Source organism: Heterocephalus glaber, unplaced genomic scaffold (assembly GCF_053883595.1).
Source record: "Heterocephalus glaber isolate CG9 unplaced genomic scaffold, H.glaber_assembly_v1.0 deba00001610, whole genome shotgun sequence".
In the NCBI taxonomy this organism is placed as follows: domain Eukaryota; kingdom Metazoa; phylum Chordata; class Mammalia; order Rodentia; family Bathyergidae; genus Heterocephalus; species Heterocephalus glaber.
In genome coordinates, this window is record NW_028258381.1 from 31,260,986 (window position 1) to 31,278,651 (window position 17,666).

At 46.7% G+C, this 17,666-nt stretch overlaps 1 protein-coding gene across 10 annotated transcripts in view; it reads left to right on the top strand.

The window, feature by feature from the left end:
• The window catches only part of Elmo1 (engulfment and cell motility 1), a 578,859-nt gene that overhangs the window by 48,476 nt on the left and 512,717 nt on the right, over positions 1-17,666 (top strand). The window contains exon 1 of one of the 10 annotated variants that reach the window (XM_087195835.1): positions 815-1,053. The exons of the other annotated variants lie outside the window; for them this stretch is intronic. The gene's annotated coding sequence lies outside the window, so the exon portion shown is untranslated. Of the gene's footprint in view, positions 1-814; positions 1,054-17,666 lie in introns of those variants that run through there. 10 annotated transcript variants of the gene reach the window in all.

The window sequence follows — 17,666 nt, forward strand, 5'->3', positions numbered from 1 at the left end:
TCAACTCGGACTCGAGATCTTCTATGCAAAAGTGCATTTTAAAGATGTGGAAAAGAAGAAGACTTTTTCTGACTTTCTTGCTACTTTTACTTTTCTTTTCGGTACCGGGGATTGAACTCGGGTCCTTGCGCTTGCACAATGGGCGGCGAAACCACTGAGCTAAATCTCCAGCCCTACTTTGACTTTTCTTTCAGTTACATTATTTTCAGTCTCATGGTGGCAGGCCCCTTACTTGTTCACCTTATTGAAATCAGTGTCTCATCAAATGGAAACCTTTCACATATGCAAGCAGGATGGGAAATTACACGTAGAGAGAAAAGATAACGGACTCTGACCGCGCAGGTTTCTCCCACTCCACTGTTGTTTCTCACTAGCCACTAGAAAAAGAGCCCGTTGTTCTAAACCTAATGGGGTGTGACACCCCACCTGGACCAGGAAGGACACCAAGTGTCTGGAGTGATGGAATGAGCCCTAAGATGCAGTGAGTAAATAATAAGGTCTTCAAAGCAGCTTGCAAAAAAACCCCCCAAAGCCAATGCTATCTCAGCTCTGCAGCATGAACTTCATTTCCTGGTCCTGCGGTAGCTGCAGTACACTGGGAATTGCTGATAAGGGGAGGATGTGTTGGCATTTTCCTTATTAGGACAGCAGCTTCCCTGGACGAATTTTGATCCCTGCTTTTGAGGTCAGCCCTCTCGAGGCCAACTTGCTAGAGGACAGCTGTTGGGAACAGCTGGGCTGACCCACTTGAGCAGAGCAGCATGTGCACTGACCCCGAGACTTAACCGGACATGGGTGGCCCTTGCAAAGCTTTGAAGTGCCGAAAGAGGACTGACAGGGCTGCCATTCCAGCAGGCTGTGTGTTAAGGACTGGGACAGCAGTCACCTATCTTCCTGACTTCCTAATTCCCACTAAAGAGCCTGACGGCCTGGGTCCCAGTGTCCAGTGAATGCATCCAAGTTGCTCTGCTTTGTGGGTGCCGAAGATGTGAAATGCAGGAACGTTGACTGTGAGGTAGCATTGGAGACCCTGTGCATTTTATCTCATTACAGGTATTTGTGTCCATCAGAGCAACCTGGGAGTGCATTTGTTTTATTTCAAAGACCTGTAATTTTGTGTGTGTGTGTGTGTGTGCGCGCGCGCGCTCTTCTTTGTGATTGGAAAGAGTAACTGCAGATAAACAAGCGTTCCCTAGAGTTAAAGTTTGGGGGCTTATTTTTGTGCTCATTGAGGCACATGCTGCATGTTAATACTTTGCCAGGCTGGAAAATACTTCTTGCTGAGAAAGACTTCGGGTGCAGGCTTTTTAAAGCCCCACAGGCAGGCTGGGCATAGAGTTTGTTTGTGTGCTTCTCTCTTCTGTGACTCACGCATTGAGCAGACATCTGTTGATGACCCAGTCTACGCAGCAGACTGTCACAGAGAGGCCCTGTCCTCTCGAGCCCTCTGCAGACAGATGCCACAGTCACTGGGTGCGGGGAGGTAGGTACCAGGCAGTCTGGGGTAGGGAGAAGAGCTGCATGACCACTGGGAAACCTGGAAGTGTTTCCAAAACACTAGCTTTCCTGCTGGATCCCGAATAAGGCACATGGGTGTGACAGACAGAGATGGGGAAGGGGCGTGGCTGAGGCTGGTGGAGGGGTGGGGGTGGCTTTTCCAGGCAGAGGAACCATGTGTACAAAGGCTGGGAGGTGAGAGAAAGCCTGACATTTGGGAGCAATTGTTGGTGATTCATTTGTATTAAAAACACCCGTATTTTACTCTTGGGAAGGGTTCATTCAGACAAAATCTTATCGCTCAGAATTATGCTGTCTCAAAACCTTTTCGGTGGCCCAGCTGGTGGCTTCCTTACCAATGCTCCACTGAGCTGGCCACAGTGACTTCTCGCCAAGGAGTGTTTGCTCAGCAAATGCTTTCTTCTGGCAGGTTTCATGGAGTCCATGCATTTGATGAGGACTCCTGGTCATGTGCCATTTCCAAATTATTCAGCAGATATAAAAGAGAAAGGAGGAAAAAAAGAGAGAAAGAAGGGAAATGACAGTGAAGCAGTAGCTGAATTTTTTCAACTAGCTATTTTTTCTAATCAAGTAACAGTTGCCCAGTTACAACTGCAGTCTCTTTAGAACTCCAGTTTTAAGCCAGTCTTCCAAACCCCAAAGGAAACTGTAGAAAAAAGACAGGCGAAACTGGAGGGGCTGGGGTGTGCAGTTTGAAAAGCTTGCTCTGTGTGCGTAGCAGAGGTGTAGCCCAGCAGTGGCTAAGCCCATGGGCCTCCCAGGCAGGGTTGTCTAACGGGGTTGTGGTGAGCGGGTGTGGGGGGCACACCTGGAAGGCTGAGGCAGGAGAATCCAAGTTCAAGCCCAGCCTGGACAATTCAGTGAGACCCTGTCTCAAAGGAAAAAACGAAAAAGGGCTGAGGATGTGGTTCAGTGTAAAGGTCCTAGGTTCAATCCCGAGTACTACCACAAAAAGAAAAGGGAATTGTCCTGGGGATAGGAACGTTTATGGAAACAACAGGAATGGCCTGGGGATTCGTTATTTACTAGGATGTTAATTCCAGAGACATAGAGAAGCATCCAAAGGATACTTTTTTCTGCCAGGGATGTCATTATCAGAGGTAAAAATAACTGAGCATCCTGGGGGTGCAGGAGGAAAGAGAACCTGGGATGCAGGGAGGGGCCCGAGTCTGAGGAAGATGAGGGAGCCACCCAGAGGTCAGAGATGGGTCTCTGTGCTGGTGAGGAGTGTGGTCCAGAGAGGGCGGATGGGTACAGCCCCAAATTGCTGCATGCACGTCACCAAGATTCATGCTGTGTGCTTACATTCTGTGGTGTTAACAATCACATAATGGCAGGAACCCACCATTAGAGCGTCACAGAGAAGAACGTCATCGCCTTAGAGGTCCCGATGCCTGACCAGATTATGTCCTACCCTCCTACGGGTCCCCAGATTTCTGGCAGTTCCTGTCGTCTCCATGGTGTGTGTGTGTGTGGTGTCCTGAGAATCGAACCCAGGGCCTTTGCACTGAGCTACAGCCCCAGGCTGCCTTTTATTTTTGATCCAGGATCTCCTAGGTCACTATATTGCCCAGGTGGAGCTTGTGTCCAGGTTTCTGAGTGGATATTTTCAACTCATTTGGGCAAATACCTTGGAGCACAAACATAAGAAGGTGCCATACTGTCTTCCTAGGTGGCCATTTAAATGATTTTTTAAAATTTTCAGCATGACTTCAGCTTGGAAACAATGTGGAGATAATTTGTGGAAGAAGACAGGAGCTATGTAAAGTATATCATGTTGATTTTGAAATATTCAGAGAAGTGTGTTGTTCTGGGTGAGGAACAGTAGGAAAGAGTTGACAATGTTATTATGTGAAGACATTTATTGTTAACCAGAAGCCCAGAGGCAGGTGGCCTCATACTCATTATGTAACTGGAGGATGTCATCAAGGACCCAAACTCTTTCTTTCTATTCCTCCACTTTTACTATGCCAGCCTTTTATCTTTTGCTTGCACCTCATAGTGTCAAGATGGCTGCTGTAGCACCAGACAGCCTGTCTTCACACACTGAACAAGAAAGAAGGAGGAAAAACACCATCAGCTCTCTTCTCACTTTGTCCTTTTTAATCAGAAAAATGGAAGCCTTCCCAGAAATCCCCAGTAAACCTCCTCTGATGTCTTACTGGCTTGAAATGGGTCCTGTCATCCCTCCAGTTATATAGGCCAGGAAAACAACTTTTTTGAGTCTCTCTAATTTCTTCCTGTTGTTTCTTCCTACATGGTTGTGTTGATGAACTTTCTATTACTGTGACAAGGTACTTGAGGTCATCAGCTTGAAAAGAGGAAAGGTTTATTTGGTTCACAGTTTCAGACCACGTGAGGCTGACCCTGTGGGTTTTGGGCCTGTGACAAGGGCAGGTCTTCATGGCAGTGAGTGGGTAGTGGAGTAAACTGCTTACCTCATGGTGGGAGAGAGAGAGAGAAAGAAGGAACGAACAGGAAGAGGCTGCAGTACCGTGATCCCTTTGAGGGGCACAACTTCTTCCTGCTAGGTTCTGCCTCTTGAAGGTCCCACTGCCTCCCAGCAGCACTTAACACTAGGGCCTCTGGGACATTTCGGATCCAGATTACAGGAAAGGGCGTTCCTCACAGGCCACCGTCCCTACTCTTGCATGCAGGGGAAAATCACAGAAGCTGCTGGTAACTTCCTCGCCTCTGTACGGAAGCGGAGGAGTATACCCCTGTCTCACCCATCCCTGGGTTCGTGGTGGAGACCTTTAGAACAAAAGACAGATCAACAACACACTTACTGTGGGTTGATGTTGCTCCTGAGCCTCCCCAAGAAAGGGAGACCTGCAGGTTGGAGGAAACTTTCGCCTTTCCGGTTGTGACTGGGTAATAGGTTGCCCCCCTAAAAGTACTCGGTGGGGGGTGCTCCACAGGGCCCTCGTGCTCTGGGCCTCTTTGTCATCTGTGGCTGCAGGTCCTTTCCTCCAGGTAGAGGGAGGTCACCTCTCCTCCGAGGTCTCATGACCTGCTCAGGGATGGTCAAAAATCCTTCCCAGTTTTATGACTCACTTCTGGGAAGAGGGGGTGAGGGAAGCGTGGGAGTGGCCTCCTTGCCCTTACTGTTTAGTCCAATGCCAAGGTGCCAAGTTTTGGGGTAGCGTATCCTGAACCCTAACACTTCAATTTCCATATTTCATCTGTGACACATGGGCCTTGTTCGCCTTACTGGAAATCGAACCCTGGGCCTTCACAATGAGCAACATCTCCAGGCCCTGTATTAATTTTTTATTTTGAGACAAGGTCTTTAATTTTATGTTGTCCAGACTGGGCTTGAATTTGTGATCCTCCCTCCTTGGCCTCCTAGGGTGCTGGGATTACTGGCGTGCACCACCATACCTGGCTCAAACTATGTTTTATGCAGCAACAAGTTTCTGGCATGAGCTTAGAGGACCCTGCTGGTCGCATGAACCAGAGTAGAGGGAGCCAGGCTCCTGCTTCCCACTTCCTGGACCCTTTCACTCTTACCCCGGCTTCCTGGGCCAGAAAGGCGCTGGAGGGTTGCTTGAGGACAGCCTCTGCGTGCAGCGCCACCTAGAGGCAAAGCGGCGGCCATTTAGACGGAAGTCACTTTGAATTCTAAGAGCCAAAGTTCTGGATCCGGCTGAGATGGAGCTTCGTTCCTCCTAAGTCCTTTGTAAAATCCTTAGGAGTTTTGTCTTGAAAACTCTGCCTGTATTGAACCCAGGTTGAAGAAAATGGGCTTTCTCTTCAGTCCTAAAGAAGGAAGGTTTCCTTTACCCTTTTAAAAAGTGGTTTAAATCTTAGCTCTTCCTGACAGGAAGAGGATCTGGGAGCAGAGATAAGAGGCTGGCAGGAGTTTGTGTGCTGCCTCTGCCGCAGTCACAGGTTTGACTTCCTGGCTGTCTTCAGATGCGCCTTATCCAGTGTCCTCGAGTGGCAGGGAAGGGTGACCTGTGATCTCCACCCTTTCCTACCCCCATGCAGGGTTTATGCAGAGTTTGTGAGCTTTTCAGATGGACATTTTATATTTGATGTGGTATTTAATTTCTGCCAGCAACTCCCAGGGGCTGAAAAATATATATTTTAGTTAAAATGTTTTGTCATTGGCATTTACACCCTGCAATGATTTTATGAAATTTTAAGAATTGGTAAATAGATGAGAAGAAAAAAATAAAGTTTGTCCTTTTTAAGGATGCATCTGCTGCTGGGTGAGATTTTTTTTTTTTTTTTTTTTGGTGAGGTACTGGGGATTAAACCTACGGCATTCTCTCTGTGATTTTTTTTTTTTTAGACAGGGTCTCACTAAGTTGCCTGGGCTGGGCTTAAATTTGCATCCCTCCTGCCTCAGCCTCCCAGAGGGCTGGGATTGCAGGTGTGCATCATCACACCTGGCTTCTTTTTCCATGTCTTTTTCTTTTAACTCACCCTTTGTGGCTTCATGGTTCATACAGCACAGTGTGGTATGGGGACAAGATTCTGAGGCTGTCTTCTCCCTGCATCCTGAGGCGTGTCGGCTTTCCAGTGAGGTTGGTGCCCATTTAAGTTAAGGCAGCTTGCTGTGTGCCAACCTGAGCGCCCAGACCGGAGTGGCGCGTGCTGTCTGGTGTCTTGTGTTTGCATCTCAGTGACAACGCGAAGCTCCCCCAGTAAGTGTGGTTCCCATCCTGCTGTGGAGACAGAGACGAACCCAACTTGAGCCCTATTAAAAAGCTGGCGCTGGATCGTCCCCAGAAGCTTTTGTCCCTAAGTCGATAGCTGTGCTTCTGTGAGATGAATTGGCACTCCTCACACCAGGGAGGGGACGGGAACTAGCAGTTTTTTGGTACTGGGGATCGAACTCGGGTCCTTGATCTTGCGCAGCGGGCAGCGAAACCACTGAGCTAAATCCCCGGCGAACTAGCAGTTTTTGGAACACACTTTTGTGTCGAGTAACTTGCAGATTTGAAATTGTTTAATCCCCACGACAACCTCAGTGAGAGAATTGCCTTTGATGTATATTTATTTTATGTTAGCCAGAGGATCATGTTTTTAACTGTTGAAAATTACTGAAGGCACGAAGTTAGAAGCTGTCACATGCGTTCTGCAATTTCACCTTCCAGTACTTCCTCTCAGGTGAGCTCATCATTGTCTTCACTGTACACAGGGAGGAAGGAGGCTCAGAGGTATTCAAGTGGCTTTAGGCTGGCTGGGTAATATTGTGGAAGGGCCGAGGGAGCCTGAGGTATCTGCCTCAAGGTCCTCTGTCGATGTCCCTTTGCGATGTGACCCTGAAAACGCCTGCTATTCTCACTGAGAACAACAGCAAAGTGCAGCCGAGTGAGCTTGACAAGGCGCACAAAAAGATGTAGGCTAATAAAAGGAAGCATTTCGCGAACGAGAAAAGACTAAGGTGGCCCACAAAAGAATTATGATATCGCCGAAGTGCAAGGACCCGAGTTCAATCCCCGGTACCAGGAAAAAAAAAATTATGATACTATTGCATTTTTTCTCCCTGTGGATTAAAAAGTGGTGGGCAAGGATCTGTGGTTGTATTTTTTTTTTTGTTCCAGGGATCGAACTCCGGTCCTTGTGCTTGCGAAGCAGGCTGCGGAACCACTGAGCTAAATCCCCGGCCTGATCTGTGGTTGTTTTTATTCATTGGTGCACTGCATAGATTTCACTTGGAAAGTCCCTGTCACCTGCTTGAGACCTGAAGATTTGCTTATTGGGCATATATAGAAGTAGTTTAAAATGAGAAGTAATAGAGGTGCTTGCTTTACGTTAACAAAACAAAACAAAAATAACGTAGAGCGAGAGGAGCCATAATTGCTTCTAGACTCCAACCAAACATTGGGTTTGCATCTTCCAATATGTAAACCTAATGAAAATATGTACAGTGTCTAAGTTTAGCTTTTCAGTGTTTTTATAGTGTTTTCAGTTTTCCCCAAGGATCTCATAAAGTTCTAAAACCAAAATCAGTCAGAATTTACTTAAAAGAGTAGTATATGAGATGTGTGCTATAAAATTAAGCCAACAGTGGATTGCTCTGACTGACATTCTTGAAAATGACGGGGGAAATAGAAGTGGCACATGGTAAGAAAATGGGAAAGGTGAACGAGTCTTGAAAGACAGTTCAGCCTCTCTTTCCAATACAAAGAACCACTCCCAGCTATGCCCACAACAGATACTACAGTAACACTGGAAACTCAGGTGTAGTTAAAATAACCAGGGCTGAAACCCAGCATGCCATGATTTCCACCCATACCAACATCCTTTGTGCTTGCAACATTCTAGGACTCGGTGAGTATAAATAATTCATTAGGGCCCCGTGTTTAAGAGACTGGGAAATTGGTTTCATGTCCAGAAGTACTAAGTCATTTACGACTACTCATCTCCTCCTGGTCTAGGGCACCCCACCACCTTGCATGAATCCAGGAACCCCTTGGACTTGGATTATTCCCTCCTCTCCACTTCTCACGCCCTCCCAGGAACCCATGGGTGCTGTCAGCCTCTGCTCTGGATGACCCTTACCATCCCCTAGATCTTCCTTTCCTTCTGTTCCCCCTTGTTGCCCTTCCTCATTGTAGTAAACATGTCTGATTGCTCTGGTTCCTTGGCTTCCAGGCCCCCGCGGTCCCCGTGGATAGGGGATGAGCCACGGGCTCTTGCCAGGTACTGAGGACCTTTCAGGTCCAGCCTGTCTACTCCTTCTTCAGTCTCCCGTCTCCTGCAGCCCACCTGTGCTCCCAGTCTGACCTGGGGTCTTACCTACGTCTACTGTGAGGTCCCGGACAGCCAGCTTGGGTTGAGTGATTTCTTGTGCTGGACTCTTTCCTTCTCAGCCTGGCTCAGGTCAAACATCTCCTTCTCACTGCTGTCTCATAAGTGTTTAGGTACAATATTTCTGCAAACTACAGATTGCTGCCTTTGGGGCAGAGCATTGACCAATATATATTTTCCAGTCTATATTGGCCGAGCAGCAGTCCAGTATGAACTGGGGTCCCTGTGGCTAAAAAGGACAGGTGTCCCATCAATGCCATGGCACGAGTAAATGAATGAATGAAAGGGGACCTTTCTCACGTGGAAAAGTGAACACAGCTTATCTCTTTTTTGTCTTTTTGCCTTCCCACCATTCTGTCCCATGTCTGTAAATATCTCTCTGCCAACCAGCTACTGTGGCCATCCTTGGAGACTCCCCCAAAGAGGTAGCTCATGGACCACCAGAGGACATAGAGAGGTGCATGCTAAGCCATGTCCAGTGCCCTCATCTTCCCCTCTGACCTTGGGCCGGGCAGGGAGATCTCTGTGGACATGTGGGGAGCTAAGTATAAAAGACAAGCCCAGAAGCCAGGGAACAGGAGTATCGTCAGTGAGATGAATCAAAATCCACACCACTCGATGTGCAAGGAAAAATTTGCAGTCTCATTTTTCTGTGCTTCCCCCCCAACCTGTGCAACCTGAATCCAATCAGAGGAAGCAGCTTCTGAATCCCAAATGAGAGGCACTCTGCAAAGTGACCAGTTGGTCATCCTCACGGGTGGTTGGGTCAGAACAATCACGGGGAGACTGAGGGAAGTGTTTGAGAATGCAGGAGACTGAAGAGGCAGAACAGCGAAAAGCACTGTGGAAGTCTGAGCTGGATCCGTTTGGTATAAAGTGCATTTGGGGATATTTGGTGCCGTGTAAAGACAGTCTGAGGAGCACATGGAATGCGCATTAAATGTTCATTTTGAAGTTTTGGTGATGCTTCTTTTGGGATAATGGAGGAAATGCACCTTAATAAAGTATTAATGGGAGGGTAGAGCATCAGATTTGCAGGTTCCTCTCGTGGCCCCAGGAAGATAGAAGATGCCTTAGAATATAGTTGCTAATTTGGGGGGAGGGGTAAATTTGAGATTGCTTTAAAATAAAACGTTTTAAAGAGAAAAACAATGTCATGAACAACTTTGGCCTTTTTCCTGTAGACAGGTCTTTCAAGTGAGACGTTTTCCAGTTATGGACCTGGAAACTGCGGAGGTGGGGCCTTGGTAGGAGATGAGGGTGAAGTGGGTGGTGATGCAGGGCTCCCCAGCCAACAGAAAGCCTGGAGTTTGTCCCAGCAACCCTCACCAGGTGACCTTGCTTGCAAATAGGCTTGGAAGACCAACCACTGGTCCACAAGAGCACAACCACTTCCCAGAGGCTGGTGCCATCAGCAGGTGTCTTGGGACTGGGGACCCCGAGGCCAGATGGGTGACTGACTGTGAGAATTGTAATCAACACCACTGGGCCTGCCTGACTAGCAGATTTCTTCCCTACTGTAGGCAAATTTGGGGGAAGCAGTGTTGTAGTCTGGAGAGTGCTTGGAATCACAGCGAGAGGAGCTGGCCAATGTGATGAGGAAGTCCGGCCAGAGCCCCTGGATTCCTCATCCTCTTACACTTGGCATTCGGATGTGGAGGCCTGGATCGGGCGGTGGTGGGACTCACACTTCCTGTGATGGAGCTGGGCTTCGTGCTTGGCCACCTCTGCTCTGACCACTCATTCTTTCTTTACATACGGGAGCAGTCTCAGCCGGGAGTTCCGATGGCTGTAGGACCTGCAAACTAGAATTTCTTTGCAGCTCTGTGATTCCGTATTCAGTGGCTGTTTCTGGGGTTTTTTTTTAATATGCTAGCACTCAAAGGTTAATACTGCTTTACTGGGACTCCTGAGGGACCTTCCTTGCTGCCTTCTGCCACGTTGTGTGTGTGTGTGGGGGGGGGGTGCTCACCCTGGGAGAACTTGGGTTAAAGAGATGTTTGGCTCTGGAGTAGCAGTTTCCCTCTATTTATTTTTTTAAAAGTCTGGAGCCATGTATGAGGAAGGAAGGAAGGAAAGAACAACTTTTTTGCCTTTTAATAAAAGCTTACCATCTTGGAATATTTTATTTTCCCTAGAGTTCTTCAACCTCCCCGGGCTGCAGACTTTCTTTTAGAAGTTGAGATAAAACAGGTACATTTCTCATTTGAAAACACTGTGCCTCCCTGGTACGAGCCTGAGTTCTTCAGTACCTCAGTGCACAGTCCCCTTGGGCTCCTTTGTGTGAGGAGTTTATAGTTCTCTTTCTACCACGGGGTGCATTCTCAGGGTGAGACCCCCTCCTGCATCTCGCCCCACCACCTTTGGGCTTCTGGCTTTCTTACACTGGGGGCCTCATTGCTGCCCTTAGGCCCCAGAATACTTAGCCCTGCAAATTGTGATCCCAAATGGCTCCTTCTAGTACAGCCATTTGTTGCCTCCTAGGTGATCCATGGGGCCTTGCGGGCTCCAGCTGGTTTCTGAAGAGGCACCTGGAATCAAACATCAGCTGCAACCATCCTGCAGCTGAGGGCTCTGTATTGCTCAGTCCTTAGAGACTAGCCACTCTTGGGTCCTTCTGTGGGTGACAAAGGCCACAGGCACTATCTGGCATAAACCCTGTCTTCTTCTAAGGGTTTTTTTTTTTTTTGGTACCAGGGATCGAACTCAGGTCCTTGAGCTTGAGCAGCAGGCAGCAAAATCACTGAGCTAAATCCCCGGCCCATCTTCTAAGGGTTTTAGAAAAGAGGTACATATACTTACTGGCTCATACTGGTACACCTTAAGGGTCTTTTATTTAGTGTAACTGTATTTTGTTTTATCCTTTAGCAGATCACTGTAATTCCTTGTCATATATAGCCACTCCTGTCCAAGGGCGTTCACATTCCTCTACAACGTATTCAGTTGGGACAGTGTCTTTGTGGCCACCATGTCAGTTTGGGGTCTTGGCCTAGGCACCCAGTCTCCAAGACTGATGTCAACACCAGGTCCTCTTTTCTTTTGAGAAGTTCAGGGCCCTCAGCACCTGGAGACAGAAACAGAAGATTGGAGGATGGATGGTGAGCACCCTATGGCTCAAAGAACTGATGCTTGGTTTCCATTTGCAAAGGAAACAAAGCAGTAGTCCCATTTGGACTTTAGCACAAGTGTTTGACATTTCCTTGATCTTTTATTGAGTCAGTGACTGTGATGTGTTCAAACTGTGGACCAGTGAAAAGGATTTGAAATACAAGGTGTGATTGAAAAACACAGTGAATGTTTAAATTTTTAAAAATTAACAGTAAAAAATACATTGCCTTGAATCCCTCTCAAAATACTCCCCCCTCGCTTTGAACACACTTGCCCCATTGTTCTTGTCATTTTCTGAAGCAGTCTGGAAGTCCTCTTTCCTGAGCATCTTTTGTGTTGCTGTCATGGCTGCCTCAACCTTCTAAATCAATTCAAAATACCAACCTTTCATGATCACTTTGACCTTGGGGAAGAGCCAGAAGTTGCACGGTCCCAGCTCTGGTGAATAAGGTGGACAAGGACACACTGTGATGTTTTTATGAGCCTGCCTTTCTATTGGATAGCACTCAGCTGCAGCGTTCATCATATATTTTTTTTAATCAAACCTCATAAAAACACTTGTAGAACCATCTGAAACGTAGGCCATTCAAAGTGGGTGGGGCTTGAGGTCCACTGAGGGACTAGGGCATCACTTGCTTCAGTCTGTCCCTGGGCTTCTATGTACCTGAGTCAGAAAAAAAAGGTGGAAGTTGGTGGTCTGGGTCAGTGTCTGAGGCTTGCCTAGCACACATAGCATGCTCGAGGCCCTGGGTTTAATCCCCAGTGCTTCAGAAAAGATTTAAAAAACCATGTTGTACGAAGAGCAGTTTCCTTGGGGCACCCTCCTGGGCTGTGCCTTTCCCAGTCCCATTTCCTATTTGATAGACAGAGTCCGCCAGAGCTCAGCTCTGCCAGGTCTCCCCTGCTGAGGATCCCCGTGCTTGAAGTGACACTGATGACTATGGCAGGAAGCTGACAGCTGTGGAAGGAAGCACTCCTGCAATGGGCATCCTTCTTAGCTTAGTCTTGGCTCCGATGACAGCTGCAAAGTGTGGATTTATGGTGAGGGGATGAGCCCTGAATTCCAATTACCTTCTGAGTTGTTAAAGAGCTTGCATTCCCCTGTCTGTCATGTGTTTCTACACCGTGCTGCTGTGATAACCTGTGCCCAGCCCTCCCCTGGCGCTAATAGTTCAGAGCAAATCATTTGCCGAATGAGAGCGCCAGTGATGGATACTTACAGCTTCACTTCCTGGGAGATGGAAGAGCTGGAGCTCTGCTCTGAATGTCAAGCGATGCCAATGGCATGGGAAGGAGCTGAGAGTTTGGAAATTGGGTGACACGGCAACACTGTTTAAATGATTCATTTTGGACTGAAGAAGGTAGCTTGTGCCTGAGGGTGCATACATAATCTTGGGGGGCTGGAGGGGCCTGTGGTTCATGCTTCTATAAACCTGTAAGCCAAGGTGGAAGTGTTTGATTCTGCTACAGTCTGCCAGCCTGTTTCCTGTGGTTGAACGACTGGGATTCCTGATGGTAAGGGCTGGATCCGGGGATCCAGATGCTAGTTCTCCAAGCCCAACCCGTCACTCATGCTTTTTTTTATCAGTATGTGTAGCACCTGTTGCACACAGACATTGTAGGGAGTTGGTACATAGGTATATCAGATCTCAATTATTTTTATTTCCCCTTCCCCTCTTCTCCCTCCTCCTCCCTCTATTCCTCTATCTCCTTCCCATCTTTATAAAGGTCTACCTCTGTTTCCTGTCATGTTTTTTTTTTAAATTTTGCTCTTTAAATTATTTATACTTTGAGCTTCTCACATGAGAAACCATGTGATATTTAATCTGTGTCTGACTTATTTCATGTAGTATTATGGTGTCAAGGTACATTCATTTTCCTACAAGTGACTTAAATTTTGACCTTGTTTATGACAGAGTAGTACTCCATTGTATATAAATACCACACTTTGTTTATCCTTCTGTGCATGGCATTTCCAATACTGGAGATATTTCAGCAACGTGTTACAGTGTACAGATTTCAAGTAACAACCTCACTGGTTTTGTGAAAGGGAAAAATGTTCTTGTCCACCCTAGAATAATGCAGGAAAAAATTCCTCTGTTTTAAAACGGATATTTTAAAACATCACCAAGACTGCTTAGTGCTTTAAAAAAATCCTTCTGAAAGTCTTTTTGTCCATATACGAAGGAAAGGTTTTATGTGGCTGTTTTGTTTAATGTGGGCTTGTTTTATTTTGGACTCCATGAAACCCAGTGTGAAGGCTAACATTCGGCTTTGCGGAGAAGGAAAATCGAAGAGAATTGCCGGGTTTGGATTGTGCAAAATTAAAGTGACAAGGTACAGATAATAGGGTACAGTCTTGCCCACAAATTAGCCCTCTCTAATTTGCTGCTGCGGAGACTAGTGCTTTGGTGGTGCATTGTGATTTCTTTCCTTGAATTAAAGTTTAAGAAGGAAAGTCTGGCTTGCTGAAAAGAAAAAAACCTGGAAAACAGAAGCCATGCAGTATGGAAATGACCCACCGATCCCTATGTTCCGGGGATTGTTTGAGAAAGTTCTGCTTCAAAAACATGCAAATGGGCTGGGGATTTGGTTCAGTGGTTCCGGCACCTGCCTCACCAGCTCAAGGAAGGTCCTGAGTTCCATCCCCGTATCAAAAATAAAAAACAAAAACAACATGCAAATTACATGGTTATATTTTTAGAAGCTGCCTTCTTCTGAGATGTGTGGTGCAGTATTTTACACACTGAGAGTAACCTTTCCCAAAGTCCTGGTGGAAATCCAGAATGTATTTTGTGCTGGGCAGGTGGCAGCGTGGGGTCTTTTCTGTGCATGACCTGCCACGTCACGTAGCCAGTGAAAGCCAAGGTCACGTCCCTCGACTTCTACGACTGTTTATTTCTAGGCAATCACTTGCTCTTGATGTGCTGGTGTAGAGCCAGAGGGACATTTGGTTTTCCCAGCCACCACGCGCCCCACCCTACGTTAGAACCCTCTGCACTCCTTTCTTTCAATCTCTTAGAGTCCCAGAGGGGCCAAAAGTCCTTTGTGATGTGGTGGGGGATGGTTTCTAATATAAAAAAAATTATTGTATTCTAATATAAAAACCTACATAAATTGTGTATTTAAAGTCAGGATTTAGGTTGGTGTCCTCTTTAGCTCAGTGGTAAAGTGGCTGCTTAACCTGTACCAAGCCCTAGGTTCAGTCCCCAGCAGCAGAAACCAACCAACCAACCAACCAACCAACAGAAAACAACAAAAAGTCAGGATGAGCCAGATGTGGTGGCACAAACCAGTAATCCCGGCACTCTGGCAGACTGAGGCAGGAGGATCGAAAGTTCTGGCTCAGTGTGGGCAACTTACCAAAACCTTGTCTCAGAATGAAAAAAGAAAGAAAGAAAGAAAGAAAGAAAGGAAAAAGGCTAGAGAAGTAGCTCAGAGTGAAGGCCCTGGGTTTAATCTCTAGTACTGAAAGAAAAAGAAAAAGTCTTTGATTCTGAGGAAGAACAGACCACCCTGGGTGTGTTTGGGAGGGGCTTTGGGTTAGGAGGCAGGGACCTGAATTTATGGTGGAACAGGAGGCTGAAGAACACTCATCCTGTGAGTCTCAGAGCCTGAGCCTGTGGTGTACATGTGGTGCCTTCTCCACACATCAGCATCAAACATCTGGCCAGCAAAGCCAGGAGATGCTCTGCAGGGAGACACTGACTGAGCTCAGGAGGGAGCTGGCCCTGACCTCTGCCTTCCCTTTTCTTGGCCCTTTCCCTAGGTAAGAACAGCCTGCCTCTGGCACTTTCTGTGAAGTTTCCCAACCTACCTCCTGGTTCTCCTTCCTTACCCTGCCCTTGCTCCTCAACCAGCTGCTCAGGACCCTTGCCCCATTTGCCAGGCTTTGTCTTAGTCCCTTCTGTGTTGCTAGAACGGAAAAACCACAGATTGGATTATTTATAAAGAAAAGAAATTAACTTCTTGCAGTTGTAGAGGCTGGGATGTCCAAGATCAAGGTGCTGGCTTCTAGCCTGGGCCTTCTTGCTTTGTCACCCCATGGCAGAATGTGGAAGGACAAGAGAGACAGACAGACAGACAGACGAGGCAAGCCAGGGGGGCAAACTTGCTTCTGCAACAAACCAGTTTCTGAGATTACCACAGGAATCTATTCCAGAAGGCAGGAAGGCAGAGATTTTGTGATTTAATTGCCTTTAAGGTCCTGGCTCCCAACACTTACTGTGAGGATTCATTTTCCAACCCCCAAACTTTGGGAGCCACATTCAGACCTTGGCTGCCTCCTAAGCCCTGCCAACCTGCATGCTCTCTCTTCCTCCCAATGCCTCTGGGTGCAGAGAGGGAGCTTGTTCCTGGAGGCCTCAGGGCTTTGCATGTGCTCACTGGTCACTGTGACTCTCACCCCCTGGGCGTGTCCCTGGCTCCTTCCAGACAAGATCAGCAGCTCCAGTGGAGCATCTGAGGCTGCCCAAGGGCCTCATCTTATCCAGGCTCCAAGCTGAAGGTGGTAGATAGCTGGACTCCTTGCCTGGGCTTCTGACTTAGTCACAGTCAGCTAAGCAGGTCAGTACAAGGACTGCAGGAGACTTGGCATCACCAGCACATTGGGAATTTCAAAAGCTGAACTGGTCCTTCTAACCTAAGGTCAGTGCTGACTTACCTGTGTGCATGCATGTGTGCATACCTGTGCGCGCGTGGATGTATTTTGTTGGGTGGAAAGTGAGGTGTTTGTCCAGTTATTCGTTCCACAAACATTTAGTAGGTTTCTGTACGTATGCTGGGCCCGAGTCTTGACATGGAGGAGCCAGTGGTGAACCAAACACGGTGGCATAAAACTTCTTTTGTGACCGATGACCCAGAAAATAAATGAATGGCTAAATTCCTGGAGTGATTTACAATTATGAAAGTACCATTAAGACAATAAAGCAGGGTAGGACAGGGAGCCTCAGTCTAGAGAGGAGCTAACATTTGAAGGGAGGCCTGGGTGAAGATCACCCTGGGAGGGAGCTGGGGGTGACACGGGTAGAGGCGTGGGTATGCTGGGAAGGGGAGGAGGAGTGCGGCAGAGAGGAGCCCAGGCTGGACCCCAGAGGTGCTGGGCTTTGGTCGTGGCTGTAATAATGCTTTTTTCCAGAGGCAGGGAGATGGCTTTGAAAGTTTAGGGCAGCGGGTGACAGGCTCTGATGCATTTTCAGTGGGTCATCAACCCCTTGGGCACAAGGAGAGTGGAAGGAATCAGCCGGTCATCGAGTTTCAGGTACTATACCAGCAGCAGCTGTGAAAGATGTATGCATATTTTTCAGGTAACACATTCAGTCAGTTCTTCAAAATAATTTCTAGGCAGCATTTACTCTGCAAAGAACTTAAAATCAAAGTATGGACTACTATATATATATATATATATTTGGCTCTTTGTCCAATAAGTCTGTCTTCACATGGGATATTTGGTGTGTTATTTGAACATAGTCACAAGTTCAGGCAAATTGGTATGCGTTTTTATTTGTACCTTTTTTGGTATGCTAGTTTTATTACAGAATAGGGTGGAAGAAGTAATTTGTCAAGGTCAAATTTCTGGGGCAGCTGCTTGTGTAGATTTAAAATTTCGTGTTTTCCTGACAAGTAAGCAATTAGGACGCTTCCAACTTTTCTCTCATCTAATCATTTTGGTCAGGGTTGTTCATAGATGCTGTGTCTTTTCTGACTTGCACATTTTATTTGCACTTTGTATCACCCCGTTAATCTTGTTTGAGTCTCGGCAATTAAATGTGCATGTTAACATCTTAATCTTGTCATGAGTTTATAGACTGTGTTACCACAACAGGTATTACTCTATTACTAAGGAGGTATTACTCAAAGTAGCATTCGTAGATCAACCAAATGACACAGTTCATCTCACTAATAAAATATAGAAAAATTTATATATATGAATCAGTTTACCTAGACCTCACACCTTCTTCAAGGTTGCCTAAAGTAACTCATGATCACACACCCCTCCTGTATCATATTATAAGATAAAAAGGAAAAGTGCTAGAAACATGATATTAATAACAGAATGAATAATTAAAAAGGCAGAAAATAGAGGAACCCCCACATAAAATCTCTAAAATATGCAATAAAAATGCAGTGAGTAGAAAGTGGTCTCATTAGTGAAATGCTTTGAAATTTTTGTCTGAAATGCTTTGGAATTTAAGTGACAAGTAAAAATCCACTAACTCACCAGGCAGATTCAGTTTTCTCCTGGTGCTCAAAGGTAACAGCTCCATTAATGA